Source organism: Adiantum capillus-veneris, chromosome 11 (assembly GCF_014529385.1).
Source record: "Adiantum capillus-veneris isolate H3 chromosome 11, ASM1452938v2, whole genome shotgun sequence".
In the NCBI taxonomy this organism is placed as follows: domain Eukaryota; kingdom Viridiplantae; phylum Streptophyta; class Polypodiopsida; order Polypodiales; family Pteridaceae; genus Adiantum; species Adiantum capillus-veneris.
In genome coordinates, this window is record NC_140941.1 from 157,613,832 (window position 1) to 157,635,730 (window position 21,899).

Below are 21,899 nucleotides of genomic sequence, written 5' to 3' on the forward strand. Positions count from 1 at the left end.
TGCAGGTTATGCCCAACAGGGGCAGGACCAAGAAACATTGGGATGCTTCTAGCGGATGCAAAGTGTGGGCTTCTCTCTAGATGCAGTCACCTATGCTTGCATTTTGAAGGCATGTGGCACTTTGAAAGACGTCGACTCAGGAAAAAAAATTCATGATGAGCTTGTTAGTCGGGGACTGTCTTGGAGGCTTGAGTGCCAAGTGAAGCGAGGGCCTCTCTTCAGATGGAATCACCTATGCATGCATCTTCAAGATTGTGGCTCTACGCAAGATGTTGATATGGGCACACGAATTCACAACTATGTTGTTAGTTAGAGGCTCTTGATAAGAGGTGTCGTGCTTGGCACTGTCTTGGTTGATATGTATGCGAAGAGAGGTCGTAGCCTGGCCGCTAGAGGTTGTTGAAAAAAGCTCTTGTGCTCGGCACTGTCTTGGAGGCTTGAGTGCCAAGTGAAGCGACGGCCTCTCTTCAGATGGAATAACCTATGCATGCATCTTGAAGATTGTGGCTCTACGCAAGATGCTCATATGGACACATGAATTCACAACTATGTTGTTAGTCAGAGGCTCTTGATAAGAGATGTCGTGCTTGGCACTGTGTTGGTTGATATGTATGCGAAGAGAGGTCTTGTCTCAAGATGCAATCACCTACGCATGCATCTTGAAGGCATGCGGCTCCACGCAATATGCTGATATGGGCACAAAAAATCACAATTATATTGTTTGTCAGATTCTCTTGAAAAGAGATGTCGTGCTTGGCTCTGTCTTGGTTGACATGTATGCAAAGCGAGGGCCTCTCTCTAGCTACAATCACCTATGCATGCACCTTGAAGGCATGTGGCTCTACGCAAGATGCTGATATGGGCACAAAAATTCACAATTACATTGTTAGTCAGAGGCTGTTGAAAAAAGATGTCGTGCTTGGCACTATCTTGGTCAATATGTATGTCAAATGTGGTGCCCTTGAGAAAGCACAAAAAGTGATTAATGATCTTTCTGTTCGGCACTGATTGTGGGATGTGCGCAACAAGAGCAGCTCTAGAGGCTGTCGTGCTTGGTAGTGTCTTGGTCGAGATGTATGCCAAATGTGATGTGCTTGAGAAAGCACAAAAAGTGCTTGATCAGCTTCTTGTCTTGAATGTTGTCTCTTGGAATGCACTGATTGTGGGATGTGCGCAAGAAGAGAAGTGCCAAAAATCTCTAGGCTGTTGTTTTCAATAGATGCAAAGCATTAGAATGCATAGGTTGCGGGATATGCACAATAGGAGCAGGTCTAGAAATCTCTAAAATGTTTTCCACTTCCTACGCATAGTGTGGACTCTTGGAATCCACTGATTGCAATATTTTCCACAGGAGAAAACTTAGTCTATTTACACCAAATGCAGTACGAGTGCATCTTGAAGGCATGTTTCTCTACGCAAGATGCTCATATGGACACAAAAATTGAGATTGATATTGTTAGTCACGGTTTGTTGATGAAAAAAGATGTCGTGCTTGGCAATGCCTTGGTCGATATGTATGCCAGACGTGGTGCACCTGAGAAAGCACAAAAAATGCTTGAGGAGATTCTTGCAAGGAATGTCGCCTCTTTGAATGCACTGATTGTGGGATGTGCGCAATAAGAGCAGGGCCAGAAAGCTCTAGACTGTTTTCAGCGGAAGCAAACCATTGGAATGCAATGGTTGCAGGATACACACAACAGGAAGCAGATGCAAACGAAAGGCTTCTCTACAAATGCATTCACCTATGCTTGCACCTTGAAGGCCAGTGGCCTTATGCAAGCTGTTGACATGGGTGACATAATTAACGACGAGAAGATACCTGGTTTGGCGTTGTTGGTAATCCTATGTCTTGCTTGGCAGTGCTTGGTTGATATGTATGCCAAATGTGGTACTATCATGAAATATCGCCTCTTGGAATACACTGATTGTGGGATGTGTGCAACAAGAGCAGGGCCAACAAGCTCTAGGCTGTTTTCAATGGATACAAAGCATTGGAATGCATCAATCATAGGATACACACAACATGAGCAGTGCCTGAAAGCTCTAGGCTATTTTCAGCTTCCTATTCGGAGTGTGGACTCTTGGAATGTACTGATTGTGGGATTTTGCCCATAGGAGAAAACTTTAGTTTGTTTTCGCCACATGCAATCACCTACATATTCATCTTGTAGGCATGTGGCTCTATGCAAGATGCTGATATGGGAAAATTATTCACAATTATATTGTTAGTTAGAGTCTGTTAAAAAAAGATGTTGTCCTTGGCATTGTCTTGGTCTATATGAATGCTAAATGTTGCCTCTTGAAATGCACTGATTGCGGGACGTGCACAATAAGAGTAGGGCCAGAAAGTTCGAGACTGTTTTTAGCGGATGCAAAGCAAGTGTATCTCCATAAACTCAATCACCTATACTTTCTTCTTGAAGGCCATGCTTACATTTTGGGTATGTGGCTCTCACAAGTTCTCGACGAGCTTCTTGTGCGGAGTATGGACTCATCGAATGCACTGATTGCAAGATTTCCCCCAGTGTCATGGCTAGAAAGCTCTTGTCTATTTTGAACAGATGTGGCCTCTTGGAATGCATTGATTGCGGAAGGTGCGCAACAAGAGCAATACTGTCTTAGTCGATATATATGTGAAGCGAGGGCTCAAGGGATATTAGAATTCATGGTATGAATGCTAGTCAACGTTTGTTGGGAGTACTTCATGCTTGGTGGTCGTTTGATCGATATGTATACAAGATGTGGTGTCCTCACAATAGCCCAAAAACTTCTTGAAGGGTATCCTCCCTGAGGTGTCATCTCTTGTAGATAGCGGGTTAAGTGCAGGAGATGCCCAACATCGTTGATGCAAGGAAGTCCACTGGCGATAGACATTCAATCGCGCGGTGAGTAAGCATTATCATTTTTTGATTTTTGACACTGAGAATGCAGTTAATGAACGCATTGAAAATTGCACGCTGCCGTGGGAATGACACGTTCCCTCGTATTATAAAAATTGGGGAAGATTGTGCAAACTCCCCTATGCACGGAGACTTGCATGTTTTCTTTTTTTTGAAACATAAAAAATGGAACAACAAACAATGACACTGACATCTTGTATGATCATGAACATTGAGCTTGACAAAACTCTTAACACTCCTTGTGGTTTTTGGCAAGGTACCCCTCTAAAGCATTAGGATCAGTAACCAATTTCTGTGGAGGTACACCACTGAACCACAACAATCTGTATCCCAAACACTCTCAGGTAAAAAACTCTAACAATCTTTCATGAAATCTCTCTCTCTTCTCTCTCTCTCTCTCTCTCTCTCAGTTTCCAATATTTTGTTCGATCTCAATTCGATGTAACATAGCTAACGAAGCACTCTAGTTACTAGCTATATGCGTGCACGTACTTCATTTGGATGCATTTGGTGAAACTTTAAGACACTTTCATGGGTTTTTTTTATAAGAGTGTTAGTTTTCTAATAAATTTTTTAGTGCAAAATATCTAAATTGAGCTTGATATGCAAGCTACAAGTGAGTTTGAGACCTTGAAAAATGCTCAGTTGATGGGTGTTGACCTATAGATATAATATAGACCTTGAAAAATGCTTGGGTGATGGGTGTTGACCTCTCTCAACATTTGCAACGATTGGTTTTGGCTTTCTGAAAGAATTCTTAGAGATGAGTTGAGTTACACATACTTTCCTTGTTTCTAGTGATACTTTTAATATTTTCAGTGATGATTGAAACTTACCTTAAATATTATTTTGGTTTTGAAATATTGAATGGATATTTTTATTTCATTTCACATCCTTGCTTTCATTTCACATCCTTCACATGTCTTGACTTTTCTTGCATTCTGTTGTTTTAGAATGCCAAACTGAAGCGTCACATGGCATAATTCTAGTATATTCTATACATACATATATATATACATACATACATACATACATATATATATATATATATATATATAAAACGATCCACAATGTTTGGGAAAGTCCTTTTTTCCTATGTGGTCGAGTCTCCTGCATGTAAAGATGCAAATCAAAACTATTAGTAGAAATTTTCAAACCTATAGGATTTTGAACTATTTTCTCGTATATTTTATCAATTTTTTCCCTTACCATTGCTTATAACTGGCTAATCTCAATTTTTAGTTGGCTCAAGGCTAACTTGAGGCACACCCAAAATACTAGCAAAAATTTTGAAATTTGGAGGATTTTTGAACTATTTTCTCACATATTTCATCAGTTTTTCTTCCCTTTACCATGGTTTGTAACCAGCTAGTCTCGATTTTCAACCGGCTCAAGACTAAGCTAAGGCAATCCTTTTATGAACACTAATTCCAGTTTAACTCAACCTAATGATTTTATCACTTTCTTATTGTTTTAAAAAGCCACCCTGGCCCTTTTACTTGTTTTGTTTATAGCACATATTTGCTTGAAAAACAATCAAATGGACATTTCAACATACTATCTTCATTAGAATTCTATAAAATGGAATCTCTATGAGATGTCAAAAATTAAACATTTTTCACTCCCTTCGTACCCTTTGTCATCCCCTTCGCCATCTATGCTACAGCTCGGTTGCGTGCTCTGTGGACTCTCCACCCTCCCCTAACCTTCCTCTCTCTCTTTGCCCCTCCATCCCTCTCCCCCCCCCCCCTATGTGTGTGTGTGTGCGTGTCTTTGCCTTCGCCCACAGCTAGCAATGACGCGAAACTACACCCCTTCTCTTTCCCATGGTGCCCGCCAATTGAGCTGCCCCGTGCAGCCCTGCAATGAATTTCCTTGAGGCAACAATCCATGGACACAAAAACCCGCCCTCTTTGATTGAGCTCATCCTCTCCCGTGCACTGTGTATCTTGGCCTTGCTCGCGTGATTCCAACTCCCTCTGCTTCACACACTATGCCTAGAGACACACGCATCTCCACTAGCAAGAGAGACGCACAACAAAAGAATCTAGCGCTCTGTCTCCATCTGGGCCCGACACATGACGAGTTGGTTTTTGCCCTTGTCGACCTGACAAGATATATTCTCTCTCTCTCTCTCTCTCTCTCTCTCTCTCTCTCTCTCTCTCTCGCGTGCATGCACACGTGTTCACATGTCATCTCCTTGACTTTTCACTTGAAAGAGATGAGAGAATCTCTTGAGATTCCTACTAAAGAAATGGTTCCAAAATTGGACCAACATACTGCCATAAGAACTAAGTTGCACAATTTGAGCTCTTGTTAAATAAGTGTATTTCCATTCACAAATTATCAAACCTATGAAAAATCTATATTTTTAAATTAATTATAAGCAATTGATCACAAAAAGCTTAATTTTGTCCAAACACAATTTTCTTACAATGTTCATCTCATAACCTACCCAAATAATAAGCATTGCCTATCTTGTTTCTAGCTTCACTAAATAATTACTAGTATGTGACCCGCGCGTTGCTACGGCCAAGAAAATGTCTGGTCCAGTTCAGGTAAAGCTTCCCCCCCCCTAAGTTGACAACATTTGCAATTATTCTCTATGCATTTATTTCAAGGTAATGAAAACCATATCTTAATTGTTTCATAAAAAAATTAAGATTATATATAATTTGAAGTGATAATAAGGTTTTTCATCCTTTATTGTATTGCCTTAAAATCATTTATTCATTGGGGTGATATAACATCAAGTTTGAGGGACAATGAAATGTGTATAGAGAATTAAATCAACATAACTACTATAGTATGTGAACGATGCATTGGTGTGGACCAAAAGAGTATAGTATTAATGCCATTGAAACTCTTAAATTTATAGCAATACTTTAGCTCTTAATACCTTTGGATGCGTTGTCGATGATATCTTCTTGTCTCATCCAAACATAACAGAGTGTGTTGGCTATGTTCTTGTCCTTGTTGCATGACAATATGCATGACGTGAAAAAGTAACATCACCATGGACAGAACCCTCCACAAATTTCAAGAGACTCCTACCATGACCATGGTCATTCGTTGAGGATGGCAAGGTATCACTTGGCAAGTATATAGTGCATTGATAGAAAATTAGCAACGATAATGCCATGCAACCTTTTGACGTGTACACACATGTAAGTAATGACTTGGAGAGCTAGGAAGAAAAGGTAGTGTCCCTTATCCTCATAAATGAATTTTGCCAAGCAATAGAGAAAACACCAATTTCATAATAAGTGCTTAAGTTTCCATATTGAAACAATGTGTTGCAAGCATAAAATAATATCAATACATTATAATATCAATTATGTGCACCCCAAGGAGGCAAGATAGAGTGCAAAAAATTCAAGGCTCGTGAGATAGATCCCATCATGTTTCCTATCACCCAAGTGTGGTAGATTGGCTTTGTTAATTACTTCCTCCAATGTGGCAGATTGGCTCTCCCAATACTCTCTCCAAACGTGGTAGATAGGTTCTCCTAATTCACACGTAAATAGTAGTTTTATAGTTCAAAACTCATTGAAAAGTCTCTTAGCATTTTCCTTATGGCTTTCAAAATTTCCCCTCTAATGGGTTCTCCCAATGGTGCTCGAAAACATACTTCATGGCTACCTGTATAAAGGAGATGCAACATGAATAGCCTTTCTATCACCCAAATGTGCTATCACCCAAATGTGGTAGACTGGTTATCAAAGTCTCTAGCCCCAATGTGGTAGCTTGGCTCTCCCGATTCTATCTCCAGTTTTGGCGGCCATGCTGCTCCCAATTGAGAGGATAGACATAATTGATTGACCTCATTAGGAAAAATATGAACCCTCTAGGGGCCCTTTGGGATTAAGGTTAATTAGAGGCCAGCCAATAGGAAGAGGGTGGTGGACACACTCTATACCCTCAAAAAAGTAGGGGGACAAGGTAGCCTTACACCTCTTAATGGCCTCTTACCTAGTGAGAAGGTAAGGGAGGTGGCTAAGGGAAAGGGAGGGGGGGGGGGGGGGGGGGAGGGGGACCACTTTGACCTTTTTTCCCCCACTTTTTGGCCCGGATTTAAAAATACACTAAAAATTTCAAAATTTCAAATTTCAAGTTTTCCCTCCTTAAAAGGTCCCCTAACCTATTTCATGGTCAAAAAGGTATTTTTGACCTCCAAAAGTAAAAAACGTGTACTAAAAAATTTCAAAAAAGTAAATTTTTTCAAAAAATTTCAAAACATCATTTTCCACCCTCCAAAGTCTTTCCAAACCTATTCTATAGCTAAAAGTGATTTTCTCTCTCTACAAACCCTTTTCCAAGCTCTCCATAGCTGCAACAACCACATGCACCCCCTATAGTCCAACATTATCTCTCTACTAGCTTTCTCCCATCTCCATTGTAGCACCAAGCAAGCTTCTTCCCCATCTCTTCCCCTTGCCCACCACATAGTTCCACACCAAGCTAGCTCCTCTCCCTTCTCTCACCTCCATTACAGCATGAAACAAGATTCTCCTCCTTCTACTTTCATTCACTTGCACTACATGGAAACCTCTACTCCCGAAGGTGGAAAAAGCATCAACTCACATGACTTGCATACCACAAGAACAGGAGGTGTGAATAGTGCATGGGCATTGCAAGGATTCATCTCCAACATAAAGATAGAATGGTGAGAAAACTACCCTTGTAGCTTACATTCAGAGCTTAAGATCATCTCCATCTTTAAGTTTATCATGCTGGAGGAAATTAACCTCTTTATGGCTTTCAATGTTTAGGCTTCACACCTCATAACATTGGGTGGTGCTATTTTGTTGATGGCTTTGGTGCGCCATCTATAGTTTTGTAGCATGTGATTGAGTCTCACAATGTAAGTAAGTTGTGTTATCTATGGAGAGTCATCAAAGATTTTTCTTATAATTTATTATTTGTGTAGTTGTCATTAGATTATTAGAATGATATCATTTTGTACTTTATAACTTTGTGCTCACATAATCTGTTGTTTACTTACAGAGTCAACTTGTTTTGAGAGGACATGAGCAAGCAACCATGTGCAGAGATGGAAATCACCCTATTTTTGTTCCGTGAGGAACCTTTCACTACCGTGTTAAAAGATTTTGATAAGAATAGTAGGATTTTTGTAGAATCTTGAACCAATAGGTACTCTCTAGGAGCTCTTAGAAAAGCCATCCCTATAGTACTACTATCTCCCCTAGTGTCATAGACACACAAATACTCGTGTATATGAATCTCTAGATGAAAAAGACAAATACTTGTAAGAGAAGCCTAACAACAACAACATTGTCTCCATTTGTAATTATTTTTATGAGGCTGGATTCCTCTATAAATGCAATATAAATATTTCTTTTTGTTAAATGGTGTCGCACTGAGTGAGAGTATTTTATTTAGATTAATGGAGTTTCATACAGATTTGAGAAATATTGTTGATTTTTTTGGATATTCTGATTTGTCTGTAAGATGTTTGAAGTTTCAAGTCTTAATCATTCCACCATGAAGAAATTCATGCAATATTTTGATTTCAGTTTAATCACTAATGGTTATTCTTATTAAGTGGATCATAACCTTTGTTAAGATGTTCTCATTTGGGGATGTTGAATATATATCAATAGCAACATTTCAAAAGTTGAGAAAGCTAAATTATTGCTTTCTAAAATGTTATTGTTTCCATACTATTCCTATGCCAAGCTTGACTTAGAGAAATGACAACTTGAGATGGAGGTGTAGATATATAGGGGTGAATTATTATTGATTCTTGTTTCATCATATATATTATAAAGCCTTTGAGTTTCCACCTTTTTGAGTAGTGTTGACAAGTTTTTGGTATCAAACCTTCTTAAATATCCCTATTCATTCGCTATTGGTAGCTATTTATTTGGTATTGTTAAAGATCATACCAATAGCTATCACCTTGTGAACTTAATTGTTGAATTGCGGATTTGATTTTTACTATGTAGCTCATTTGGATAGAGAAAGTGTAAACATAAATTATAGATACATGCATTGTTAATATAGAAGATATGTATCACTCGAACCTATATAACTGCTAATCAAGAAACCTTTGGTCGGATACTATAACAATAGGGGTCACATGTGGTTTTAAATACCAAAGAAATGGCTTAACCAAAACATTTCCAAGAACACGAGGTGAACACAAGGAAGTAAAAATTGGCTCCTTGTTTGGTTGATTTCTAGTGCTAAATGTTCTGAGTGCACAAAATTTGTGAGGCCTTTGACCTTGCGAGTTCACTAAAGTATATGTAACATAGCACATGTGTTCAACAGAAGGGAATTTATATTCTTGTAAAGTTACAGAAACATGTCGCCAGTTCCTTGAGCCGTTCTTGCAAACAACGCCACCCAACTAGCATAGCAAGAGGTCACCTTGTAACAAAACATGTATGAATTCAACATTTGCAAGCTATATAATGAAGACACTTGTTAAGTATATGTTGTACAAATTTGCAAGTATTTCTATCTAGCTGGGAATAAACAATATAAAAATATACATTAGGATGAGACTACCACCCCTAATAAGCATGGATTTGAAGCACCTACCTGCAAGATGTAACAAAGAAGACTGTTTTAGAGGAAAAGTGGTGACACTTGGCCTCTCTAACCTGCAGCCTTTCACTATTTGTGCATAAAAGAAACCTTTGTGCCAAGCACTACAAAACAAGTAGAGGCAACACCTTAGAGTTCAAAGTTTATGATAAGAAGAACACAATCAAAAGTAAGAAGTATATTGTTACCTTGCATAAAGGGGTGTTTTATTCAAATATGTGATGGTATTGGCAAGATATTGAAGAATCGTCAACATTCATCTCACCGATGCTACGACGTTCCAGGGATGACCTCTGCTCACCCTCACGTGCGGCCTTCGATGCAAACGTTGCGAACAAGCAAATATGTATGCACACGATTTGTGATGTCCTTGAGCACCATGGTAGTTGTTGCATGAGGAAGCAAAGGATGAAAAGAGAGAGGGGGGAGGGAGAGAGAGGAACATGGGAGAAGACAAGGGGGTAGTGGGGGAGAGAGAGAGAGAGTGGAGAAGGAGGAGAGAAGGGGGCAGGGAGGGAGAGGGAGGAACATGGGAGGAGAGAAGGGGACAGTGGGAGAGAGGGAGAGAGGGGAGGAGGAGGAGAGAAGGGGTAGGGAGGGAGAGGAGAGGGCGAAAGGAGGGAGGAGGAAGAGAGAAGAAAGATTTATTTTTTTTTGGGGAGTTTTTTTTTTGAAAAATTGGACTTTTAGTGCTTGTAAGTTGAAAAAAATGTCAAAAAATACTTTTTTGATATGGATATATGTTGGGGGGGAGTTTTAAGTAAAAAATAAGTAAAAATAACTTTTTTTTAAAAAGTCAAATTTTGGCTCTTAGTGATCCACGTTTTTGATGATGTGGCCACACCTCTTTACTCCCTTCACTTTCAAAAAGCTAGAGAGAGAAGGTGACCTCTTAGGTCCACATCCTACATGTGTCTAAAAAAAAGGCTAGAAAAGCCTACTCAAAACTAGCTTCTTGAATGCCCTTGTCCCCTTAACCCTACACACCATTAGCTTTAATCCCTAAAAATTAGGATTCCTTACAAGGCCCATGCAAGGTTCATATTTCTCCTAATGTATTGATGTGTCTAGGGGCCTTACTTGTCTCATGCAAGAATTCCTTAGAACAACACAATGAGGCAATGAGCTCTATGTGTGCCAACATGGAATGAGGAATCACTTGGGCTTCCTCTTAGTGTTGGGGCTAGGGTTTGGCTCAAACTATTTTGAGCTCTCTCTACTCTCCTCTTTGGATAGATCTTTAAGGTCTCTTGGGATAGTTTCCTATGACGTTAAAAATTCTCTTCTCTTCTTCTTCTTCTTCTTCTTCCTCTCTCTCTCTCTCTCTCTCTCTCTCTCTCTCTCTCTCTCGGTGGGACATAATATTATTTTTGCATGAGTGATTGCAAGATTTTTTTGGAATATGGAGCAATTTTTGTGTGTGTATGAATCATGCATTTGCCCAACATAAGGAGATGTTCCCAAAAAGACCTAAATGAGGCAATGATATCATCCCGATGCCCTGATGATACCATATTGATGCGATTTGTCTGTTCTCACCTTTTTCCAAGAACAGTTGGTTGGTGTCGAACTCAACTCATTGGTTGTTGGCAAACAAAACTTCTAGCCTTTCTCTCTATTGCATTTGGAAGCAAATCTCTTGGTTGGAGACATTTTCCCTCTCTAGCCCCCTTCTCTCTCTCTCTCTCTCTCTCTCTCTCTCTCTCTCTCTCTCTCTCTCTCTCTCTCTCTCTCTCTCTCTCTCTCTCTCTCTCTCTCTCTCTCTCTCTCTCTCTCTCTGTCTTTGTGTCCTCGAAACACAACCAATGGAGCGCTCTCACCAGTGTTTTAAAAATTCTATTTCAAAACCCTATCCAAATTCTTTTGGTGAGTATTAAAAAAGGATATGTTGAGAAAATGGGTTAATTTTTAACATTTTTACACTATTTTCATCAAAATGTAGACAGGGTTTTTTCTTTTCGTCTTGTTCTCAAGCAACATTTTGAATTTCAAAGCTGCACAATTGCAAGGTGAGATGCATATTTCCCCAAAATTGACTCTCACCATCTCTTTCTCTCTGAATACTCCCATTGTCCTCTCTCTCTCTCTCTCTCTCTCTCTCTCTCTCTCTCTCTCTCTCTCTCTCTCTCTCTCTCTCTCTCATGCATTAATAGCAGTGCTCCAAAAAAACTTTTTCCAAAAAGTTTCCTCAAAATGTAGGCAGGGTTTTTTCTTTTCATCTTGTTCTCATGAAACATTTTGAATTTCAAAGCTGCGCAATTGCAAGGTGAGACACACTTCTTCCCAAAATTGACTCTCACCATCATTTTCTCTCCGAATACTCCCATTGTCCTCTCTCTCTCTCTCTCTCTCTCTCTCTCTCTCTCTCTCTCTCTCTCTGCCTCTGCGTGCACTCATAGCACTATAAGAGGAGTTGTGTATAACTGCTAACATTGCGCGAAAAAACAAAGAAAAAAGGAAAGAGAAAAATTTGCAGGAGCGGCTATGGACATAGTAGTGGTTTCTCAACAATAATCGCGGTAATAGTGGTGGCAATATACCCGCTACTATTACCGTGCTTGTTGCCACATGTATTACCGTGCTTATTGCCGCTACACGTCAATTCAAAAGTAAAGGTGCTCATTTGGGCCACCCAAAATTGTGCACCTTTATTTTTGACCTGCATAAAACAATGAACCATCAATTGTTTTTTGGAAGAGTATAAAAAATACCAAAGAATTGAAATTGAATTTATTTTACCTTGACAATTTAATATCCAAAAGATCAACTGCTTAAAAAAGTTACAATAAAAAGTAAATAGTTGTATATACATTGTGCCACATTGGGACTTTACAAAAGTTTGGAAAAAATATTTTTCTATTTAATCCTCATCTATCTCGTTGTCGTTCAGAGGCACGTATGTTTGATCACGTTGACTCTACATAAACCCAAACCAAATTAAACAATTATCAACAGCTCAAAACAACTGGTACAAAATTACTTGTTTAAACTTACTGCTTGTAGTGATCCAAGCGCTGCATTGAATTTCTCGCGAGAGATGTGGTTGTTTTCAAACAACCATCGCCAAGTATCAAATTTTGTATGTTGCTCTTGATGCTCCACCATCTCTCTGGTTGGTCAAGAGAGAGTGATATTTTTCTAAGTTAACAATAACAATACCAAATCACCAACTACAATCTTTATAATCACCGATCGACGTGATAATTTAATTAATCTTACATATTTATCCTTTCAAGTACCCTTGCCTCCTGAGCCATAGTGCGTGGGAGTTTGTCTTGTGAAAGCCTCGTGTGCACGTATGTCGCACGTGTCAATGCAAGGAACTTGCCGATACACTGTGTGCGAGCCACAAATGGCTCCAAGCACACAACAAGCCTAAACTAGTAAGCTCAAAGATGGCGTTGATGTGTCACTCACCGCTCTACGCTTCCTATCATGGATGATTCCTCGTCGCAAAGAAGAGGGAGACGCCGCTACGTCGCGCTCAACCGCCTCGCCGCCGTCGTGCCACGGCAATGCTCGATCGCACTCTCTCTCTCTCTCTCTCTCTCTCTCTCTCACACACACACACACACACACACACACACACACACACACACACACACACACACACACAAGGAGATGATGAAGAAGAAGAAGATGGAGATGGAGCAAGAGCACTCTTCAATTGCACAAATGAGAGAATGAGTGAATTTTAAGTTTAGTTGACTTTTATATGAGCTCGCCCCATTCACACTTGGGCGCCCATGCTTAGCCAACTAATCCCTTGAATGTTCCAATTAGAGTATGCCTCTCATCGACGATCACTCTTACCCTTTTCCTATTGGACCGATAAGCCCGGTACCTGACTCTACCAAGTAAATAATACAACGTCTGTCATAGGTGATAGGGTGTCCATGAGCCGTGAGGGTTAACATGCCCCCCCTCCTGATGTAGATTCCGTCCTCGGAAGCTATTGAGTTGCAGCTCGTTCGTCGAGGTGGAAGAGCATTTGAGGTGAATGTCCTTAGCCTTCTTCAGTCACTGCAAAATCAAACAACATTGGCATAGTAATTGCATTCTCATATACAATTAAAAAGCATATGCAGTTGTAGACAGACAATTTGATTGGTAATAGAATTTTAAACCATTTGTTAGCAATAAACATTAAATTGCAATATAATCAAACACATAAACAACTGTAAAGGTAAAAAATTAGACAAGTTTGGGGTCGCTAATTTAATGATCGAAAGGCACTAAAGATCGACTATTAATACCATGGGTAAGCTTCTCAACTTTCTCTGGTCAATTGAGTTGTTTAATCACGAGAGCCAAGTATGTCATGTCCAAGGGCTAACTAGAGGCTATACCTAGAAGACCTTGTAGTTAAGCTACGATAAAAGGAATTGCTCATGAAATCATCGCCTGCCTTATTTCCTTTTATTTGACCCCTCAAAGTCTTTTCACATTGTTTCAATTTTGATGTATGTGCTTATTTTGTATGTCGTGGATTTTTTGCCTTTCAGGGAAAAGCGCCCACACTGGGAACCTCTAGGGCTCTAGTATTATAGGCAATACATGTGAGCGAAGTACCAAATCAAGCTGAGATTTCTCTTCCAGCTTAAGATTTTACATTCTGGCACTTTGATTTTTTTGTTTGTTCGTTTTCAGCATTTTAATTTTGTAATTTTGGGGGGTTATATAACACTGTTACACCTCCCCAGGCTCATCACACTAGTAAACTCCCTTTATAATACTTAAGCTAAATGTCAATAGGGTCAAGCCCACTAGAAATCCCTATTACATTTCATACAATGCTGCCTAAATCGAATTAAGAACCTAAGTAACCATTGATTATTAGGAAGGCATTCTCCATGGTATTAAGAGAAGATCTATAACACCTAACTTGGTCAAACTAGCTTAGTCAGACTGCTTGATTTTTAAATCTAGACAAGTGATTATGACAAAAAATTACATTGAATTTAATGTTTGGTACTAAGCAAATGCGCTGAATATTATGCTACCAATCACAATCAAAGTAGACAAACATTCAAATATTATGCTACCAATCACAATCAAAGCAGACAAACATGGATGCAAAAAAGATAAGGGGCAATGCTAATGGACAAGAAAGATTTGTTTGTGTTGATGGTCACGCTCGATTTGAAGTGTGAACGAGAGAAAGATTCCATGAAGGTCCAAATCCTAACCACAACAACACATTCCTGTACACACTAAGAAACACTAAGAATACCTCTAGGATGCACATCAGTGGGAAAAGGTACCAACACTTATTGAACACAATTAAAAAACATAAGAAACCCTAAGCTAATTATTTTCACTCCCCTTAGAGAGTCAAGGGAATAGGACATTATAGAGATTGGGGGAAAACCCTAAGGCTAAACCCCTATCCTTGTCGTCGAGATAAACAAAGTCATCATCCATGAGACCATATGTGCCATCCGCGTAGTCATGTAAATCTTCTTTTTCATCATAGGTACCCATGTTTACTAAGAAGGTCACTAGACGCCTATAGTCATCTTGGTCAAATGGGTAGGCTTGTGCAATGGGAGATACACTCTCTACTAAATATGGATCAATCATGGTCAAGAGACGTATCAGTCATTCTAACTCCTCGAAATTCCTCTCACATGCTAGCGTACCTACCAAATCCCATTCACAGGCAAGCACCGAAAAGACCATGTGAAACATTTATGAAAAGTAACAAGGGTACCTCTCATCCAAGGCAGGAGTGGATGACTCTAGCATACTAGCCATATCTGTACATGCAAATAGATGATGGTTAGAGTGCAAATATTACAAGGGTCGTGTTCTTGTGCATAATGTGTTTTTATGATTTTGTGTTATGGCTCTTTCTCTTTTACTTTTTTATCTTGTTTTTGTGAGTATAAGGCTTTATATATACATTCCCTAAGATTGGAGATTAAGAGGTCAGGGAGGAAGGTTGAGAGGGAAGCAAGTGAATGATGGATGTTAGCAAACACTCCCCCCTTCCTGGGGTAGATCATACCTTTTGCAATGATGTCGTCACCCTTTGAAACCAGTTGTTCCAAGTTGTTATAGGTGAAGGCTTTAACCAATAGTTTTCGACCACCCTATGCGTTTCATCTAGTTGCAAGGGTGATAAGGTACTCTCCCATCATTTTATTTGCAACATTGTTGTAGGTGGTGAACTTACAACGGGAGGTGCAAACTCCTTCTTGCTTGTATGGATATGTACAATGGTAGGTGGAGGTTGTGTCGAAGCTTCTATTTCCGTATAGGAACTAATTGAAGAGCAAGAAGCTTCATTTGATTTTCCTGTTCCTGAGCTAGGTGGAACAAATTATTCTTTCTTTGGTACCCAAACTAGCTCTGGAGCAGGTGTGTAGCATTCCGTGATTTTCTCCTTTCTGCGATCTTCAATTTTTTTTGGAGCCATAGGATTGAGCTCACATAGGTCCGGTGACAAGTAAGAGCATAATTTACGTTTTGGCACCCAGATTTGATCATTTCCTTCATAGTAGCCTTGGGCTTCCAATAGTTTTTTAGGAATCCAACGCAACGTTTCTTTACATTTCTTGGGATGAATGGGACGTCTCTTACCAGGCTCCTGCCTTTTAGCATTGGTTATGGTCGCTAAAGAAGCTTTAGGGACCCACTTGTATGTTTTCTTTGTTATATTGGGATGGGTCTTGTGTGTCTCAAGCTTTATTTCAACTACATCAGTTGAAGCTCTAGAGAGTTGGGCTATGGGGACATATGGTTCAACCTCTTGGACATGCAATGTTTTGGGTTTTATTTCCTTAAGAGGCAATATCTTAGGGACTGTGGTTTGAGTGGCAGGGCTAAGAGTTGGTTTCTGTGTTGTGACACCCCCTGTCCCCCAATGCATTTGGTGGCTATCATCCACGTTCGTCCTAGGTTTATACTACCCTCCATAGTTCCAACAGGCATGACCAAAAAGTCTTGAGCTACAACCCCGTTGTCATATAACTGAGAGAAGTGTGCCAGATTCCAAAAACCACAGTTTTTTTCTTGTTGACACTCTTGACTTGGATAATACTCTCAGATAGAGGTGGCTTCCCTAACTGATACCACACCCCATATGATAGAAGATTATCTTTAGCACCCGTATCCAATAATGCGTTATATAGCACTTTTCCATAGGTGCTGTTGAGTGTCATAAAATGGTAACCATCTTTTTGCAACATTTGTCAGCCTACTCAACGTCCTCTTCCTCATATGTGTATATATTTTTCTACGCTATTAAGTTATCTAGAGTAAATTCCCCCTCTTCGTTTAACCTTTGTGGCAACACATACATTATACTCTTCCCAAAAATGTCACCTTAGTCATATATTTATATTACCACCCTTTTCTTTTTTGCTTTGTAAATAGAATAAGCATACAATAACCAACTATATACCCCCAAACTTTCTTACCTCTTGTGAATTAGTAGTAGAAAAATAATATATCCATCTTCCACCCCATATAGATAAATTCCCATGGAAATCAACTCTCACTTGTCTTTACCAAAGATTATGGTCCCTCTCTACAAGTCTTCGATGCCCCCTACATAGGTGGCCCAATATCTCTTAAGAATATACATATAGTTTCTCTCCTTTCAAAAGGACTCCAATTGTATATTCTTTTCACAAGAAAATAATATTGGGCCCTCCTCTATTTGTTTAAGCATCATAGCCTTTTGAAAAAGCATGATTCCCCTTGGATGCATACAAGCAAAGGGCCCATACAAGAAGACTTGGAAGCAAAAGGTTCCCTAGCCTAGTGTGGACCTTCCAAACCGAATTACTTGGTGCATGGGTGTGAAGAATAGTCCAAATTCATATCAAACATGTTGAGAAGGTCAATTTTGCCTTTTGAAGCATGTCATTCTGAGCTACAGGTAAAAAGTTATGGTCAAAATAGTGTAAATCTGTCAGATTCGCAGCAAAAGGGAACTGTAAATCAAGTAAATCAAGAGGGTGAGATCTTATTTTTCCCCCACTCATCTTCTAGAAGAGCAATGAGTGTTCAAGGTCACTTACATGTGATGGGACCAACCTAAAGATGCTTTCTAAATGCCAAGACAGACAAGTTGAGATATCCCGCAGGAGCCACCCGTAGGGCCTCATGGTGGGGCCCACCTACATTATGCACCCCTATGGAGCCTTCACGGTCTAAAATGATATTTTTGGTGAATAAATAGTCTCTTTTATGTCCAATATTCAATGAGTGGTCAAAGGACACTTAATTAGGTCTAATCACTTACTCTAATTAAGTGTAGCATAATCCCACTCCTACACAACTATAAATAGCCCCCCTTGGAGAGACTCAAGGACACACACTTATATTTTCAACTTCATGTTGTTTTCTTGATCAATAGTAGAGAAAACCCCAACTCTCCCTCTTTCACATCCTCCCTCCTAACCCTCCTCTTTGGAGGAAGTGCAACTCTATTCTCCACTCTTTTCATTCTACAATCTCTTACTCCATCAACCCAATAAATCATTTGTAGCACCTCAATAACTTGTAAATACATCATGATCTCTCTCATGGTTATGTTAATGATCATGAAATCATCTTCAAAACTTTCAAGTGTCGCAATTCGTGATGGTTAGCCAGCGTCTGCCCTCCCCTTAAAAGGTGTGCGAGAAATCAAGGAAGTGTTCTATTCTCAATTTACCATTGGTTTGTTTCTCCACACTTATTCAATTGGTCTAAAGAAATTTCTCACTCCAACTCTCTTTTGCTTCATTACATATGCATGTGGCTACCTCTCATGGTGATTTTATTTGTGTCACGGCATTGCATAGATGGAGATGAGCTCTCTATGCAAAGTGTGTTAGTTTGATGTAAGTGATTCTCTTGTGTGTTTGAGAGGCAAGTCTTGTGCGCATGATTTTTTGATGAGTGCTTGAGAGAGAAAGAGTTTGGATGTATTATGGGTGTTCTTATGGGGAGAAGGTGAATGCTATTCCACAAATTGCATATTTCATTTTGATGCACGGCATTGGGTTGCATAATCATTGATGGTGTTCAAGTGTCCAAAGTGTATATAGAGTAAGGGGGTTTTCAAAGTGTGTTGCTTGAGTGGGTGAGTGCAAGTGTTATTTTGATTGGTTTCCTTCTCCACTCCCAAAAGAAGGTGGTGCCCCAAGTAGTGTGCGTACCTCTTTACGAACATTTTGTGAGGGTAGGCCCATTGGTTTGGGTTTAGAGGCCCCATTTCAAAAAGCTCGCCCTCACTGTTTAACTCAATAGGGTATCGTAGAGGTGTCAGAGTCCAACCAATCCTCGTCAATTTCAACGTGGAATGCATGTGTGACTCCAAGGTTAGCCTCTCCTTTTTGTTTTATGTGTTTTTGTCGCTCCTTAGCCTCAGCTTGAGCTTGTATCTTCTTCAATTCTATTTGTGCCTTGGCTGCCTTTTTTGTATGGATGGCACGTAGCTCCTCTTGGCTTAAAGGATCATAGTATCTTTTAAATTTGCTCCCATTGAGGAATCCAATGCTTTCAAATCCATCAAGTGTCTCCACACGAATGGTTCCTTGTGGGGTGATCTCACATACTCTATATGGTCCTTTTCCCGCATATTTCAACTTTTTCTTTTCGTTACGCACTCCATACATAAGGACTTTATCACCAACATTGATATCTTTGTTCTTTAGATGATGGTCAAACCATTTCTTCCTCCTATCTTTCTCCACAAGTGTGTTTTGCACTGCTAATTGCCTCTCTTCATCTAGCCTTTCAAGGATATATAATTGCTCAACTAAGGGGTTACCATCCCAACCTTCTTGAGAAGCTACTCGAAGAATAGGAACGACAAACTCCCATTGCATAACCGCTTCTTGGCCATACACCATCTTGAATGGTGTGCAGTTAATGGCAACTTTGTATGCAGTACGATAACCCCATAGAGCTGATGTAAGCTTTAAATCTCAATCTGTGCGATGAGCTTCCACCGTTTTGGTCAAGATAGAGATTAAGGTCTTGTTGGTGCTCTCAGCTTGGCCATTTTCTTGTGGATAATAAGGTGTGGACTTATGGTGAGCTATCATAAAGTTGCTAGTGAGTTATTTTATTATTCCATTTATAAAATGAGTACCATTGTCACTCACAATCTCAAAGGGACAACCAGATCTTGTAATAATGTTCTCAAAGATAAACTTGTCAGTTGACCTCGCATCAGCCTTACGTGTCGCCCTGGATTCCGTCCACTTTGTCACATAGTCAGTGGCAACAATAATATATCGAGATTGAGTGCTACGAGCTGTCGGACTAATTGGGCCTACAAAGTCCAAACCCCATTTTTCAAATGGTTGAGTCACTTTAACAGGATGTAAGGGGATCTTATCCTTTCGTTATGTGATCTTGTAACGTTGACATTCATCACATCCTTTGCAAAAAGTGATGCATCCTTGAATAAGGTAGGCCACCAATAGCCCGATTGCAACACCTTTCTAGCTGTTAGCTCCCTTGAGAAATGTCCTCCGGCTATACCCATGTGGGCTTCTTGCAGTATGTATAAATACTCATCCTCACGGGCACAACGTCTAAGAATATCATCCTTCCCTAGCCTGTAGAGAGTTCCTGCAATGAGAGAGTAAGGTTCACATTCTTTTAACAGTTTTCGAGCTATGTCTTTACGAAGCTCTTTGGGTGGAAAACCATTAACTAGAAAGTTCACAATCTTCTCACTCCATTCGGATATGGTTTTGACTAGGAATAGAGAAGTATCGGACAACTCATCATCGACTCCAGTAGGGGCTTCACCATTGGGTATGCAAGACAAATGATCCGCCATGACATGTCTTTTAATAGGTCTCACCACAACGGTAAAATCAAACTCAAGGAGAATTAACAAAAATCGTGTAATTCTTCCCGTGGAACAAGGTTTATTTACTAGATACAACAAGGCTTGATGATCAACATAGAACACAAACTTGTTGGCTAGAAGGTAGTAGCGAAATTTCTTCACTTCATAAATCATATCTAAACCTTCTCACTCTATAGTGATGTAGTTTCTCTCGGCATCATTCAATTGACGACTTGCAAAGCTAATGAGGTAGTCCAATTTATGTTCTCCTGGTTGAGCTAGAACACACCCAATAGCAAAGTTTGATGCATCAAAATGCACATGGAAAATTACATTCCAATCGGGCACTCGTAGAATAGGAGCGCTAGTCAAGGTCTTTTTCAATGACTCATAAGCATAGTCACACTCTGCAGTCCATTGGAACTCAATAAGACGCTTGTACAAAGGGCGAGCTATCTCGGCAAAGTTTTAAATAAACCGTCGGTAATAACCAACATGGCCCATGAACCTTTGAACTCCTTTATAGTTTGTAGGTGGTGGCAATTTAGCAATGGCTTTAATTTTGCTTTCATCTGTGGAAATCCCATTTTTGGACACTATATGCCCTAAAATGACTCCATGTTTAACCCAAAATTGGAATTTGAAAGGGTTTAAGGAGATGCGATACAATCTACACTTCTCAAACACTTTTCGTAAGCATGATAGATGTTCTTTCCATGAGGAATAAACACAAAGGTCATCTAAGAAAGCTTCACAAAACTCCCTCAAATATTCTCTAAAAGCAGTGTTTATTAATCTTTGAAAGGTAGCAGGGGTATTGGTTAAGCCAAAAGCCATAACACGAAATGAGAACACTCCAAATTCCATTATAAAGGCTATTTTAGCTTGGTCCTCCAGGGCAATTGTGATTTGATTGTAGCCAGAGTACCCATCTAAAAAGCTATAAGCTTCCTTCTTTGCAACTCTTTCAAGCACATGTTCTGAATATGGCAAGGGGTAATGGTCCCTCCTAGTGGCGGCATTGACCTTCTTGAGATCCATGCACACTCTGAGTTTCCCATTCTTTTTTGGCACAATCACTATTGGAGAAACCCATTCTGAGTGCTCAATAGGGTATATGAATCCGCATTCCACAAGCTTTTCAATCTCTTCTTGAATGATTTTTGCATATTTAAGATTCACTAGGTAGGGTCGTTGCTGAACTGGTTTAACCATGCTATTCATGGGGATTGTGTGTTGCACCACGGAAGGTGGAACACCTTTCATATCATGATATGTCCAGGAAAATATATCCCTGAATTCCTTGAGAAGTTCTTTAAGTACACACTCCTCAGTCTCGGTCAGATCTTGGGAAATGAAAATAGGTTTAGACTCTTCTCCTGGGTCTGCTAACTCTATTTCCTTAACTATAGTTGGACCGTCATAGACTCCATTGCTCCCATTGATAGGTTTTCTTTGAGCCTTTGTATACACAACCTTATGTTCCTCTGTGGTATAGGATTTGAAATGTTCAGGTGCCGGGTGTAAGTCTGTGGAGTCCTATTGTTCTGTGGACTGTGATTTCACTTCCGATTCCTTTTGTTGTTGAGCTAACTCTCAATTTTGTCATCTCCTTACAG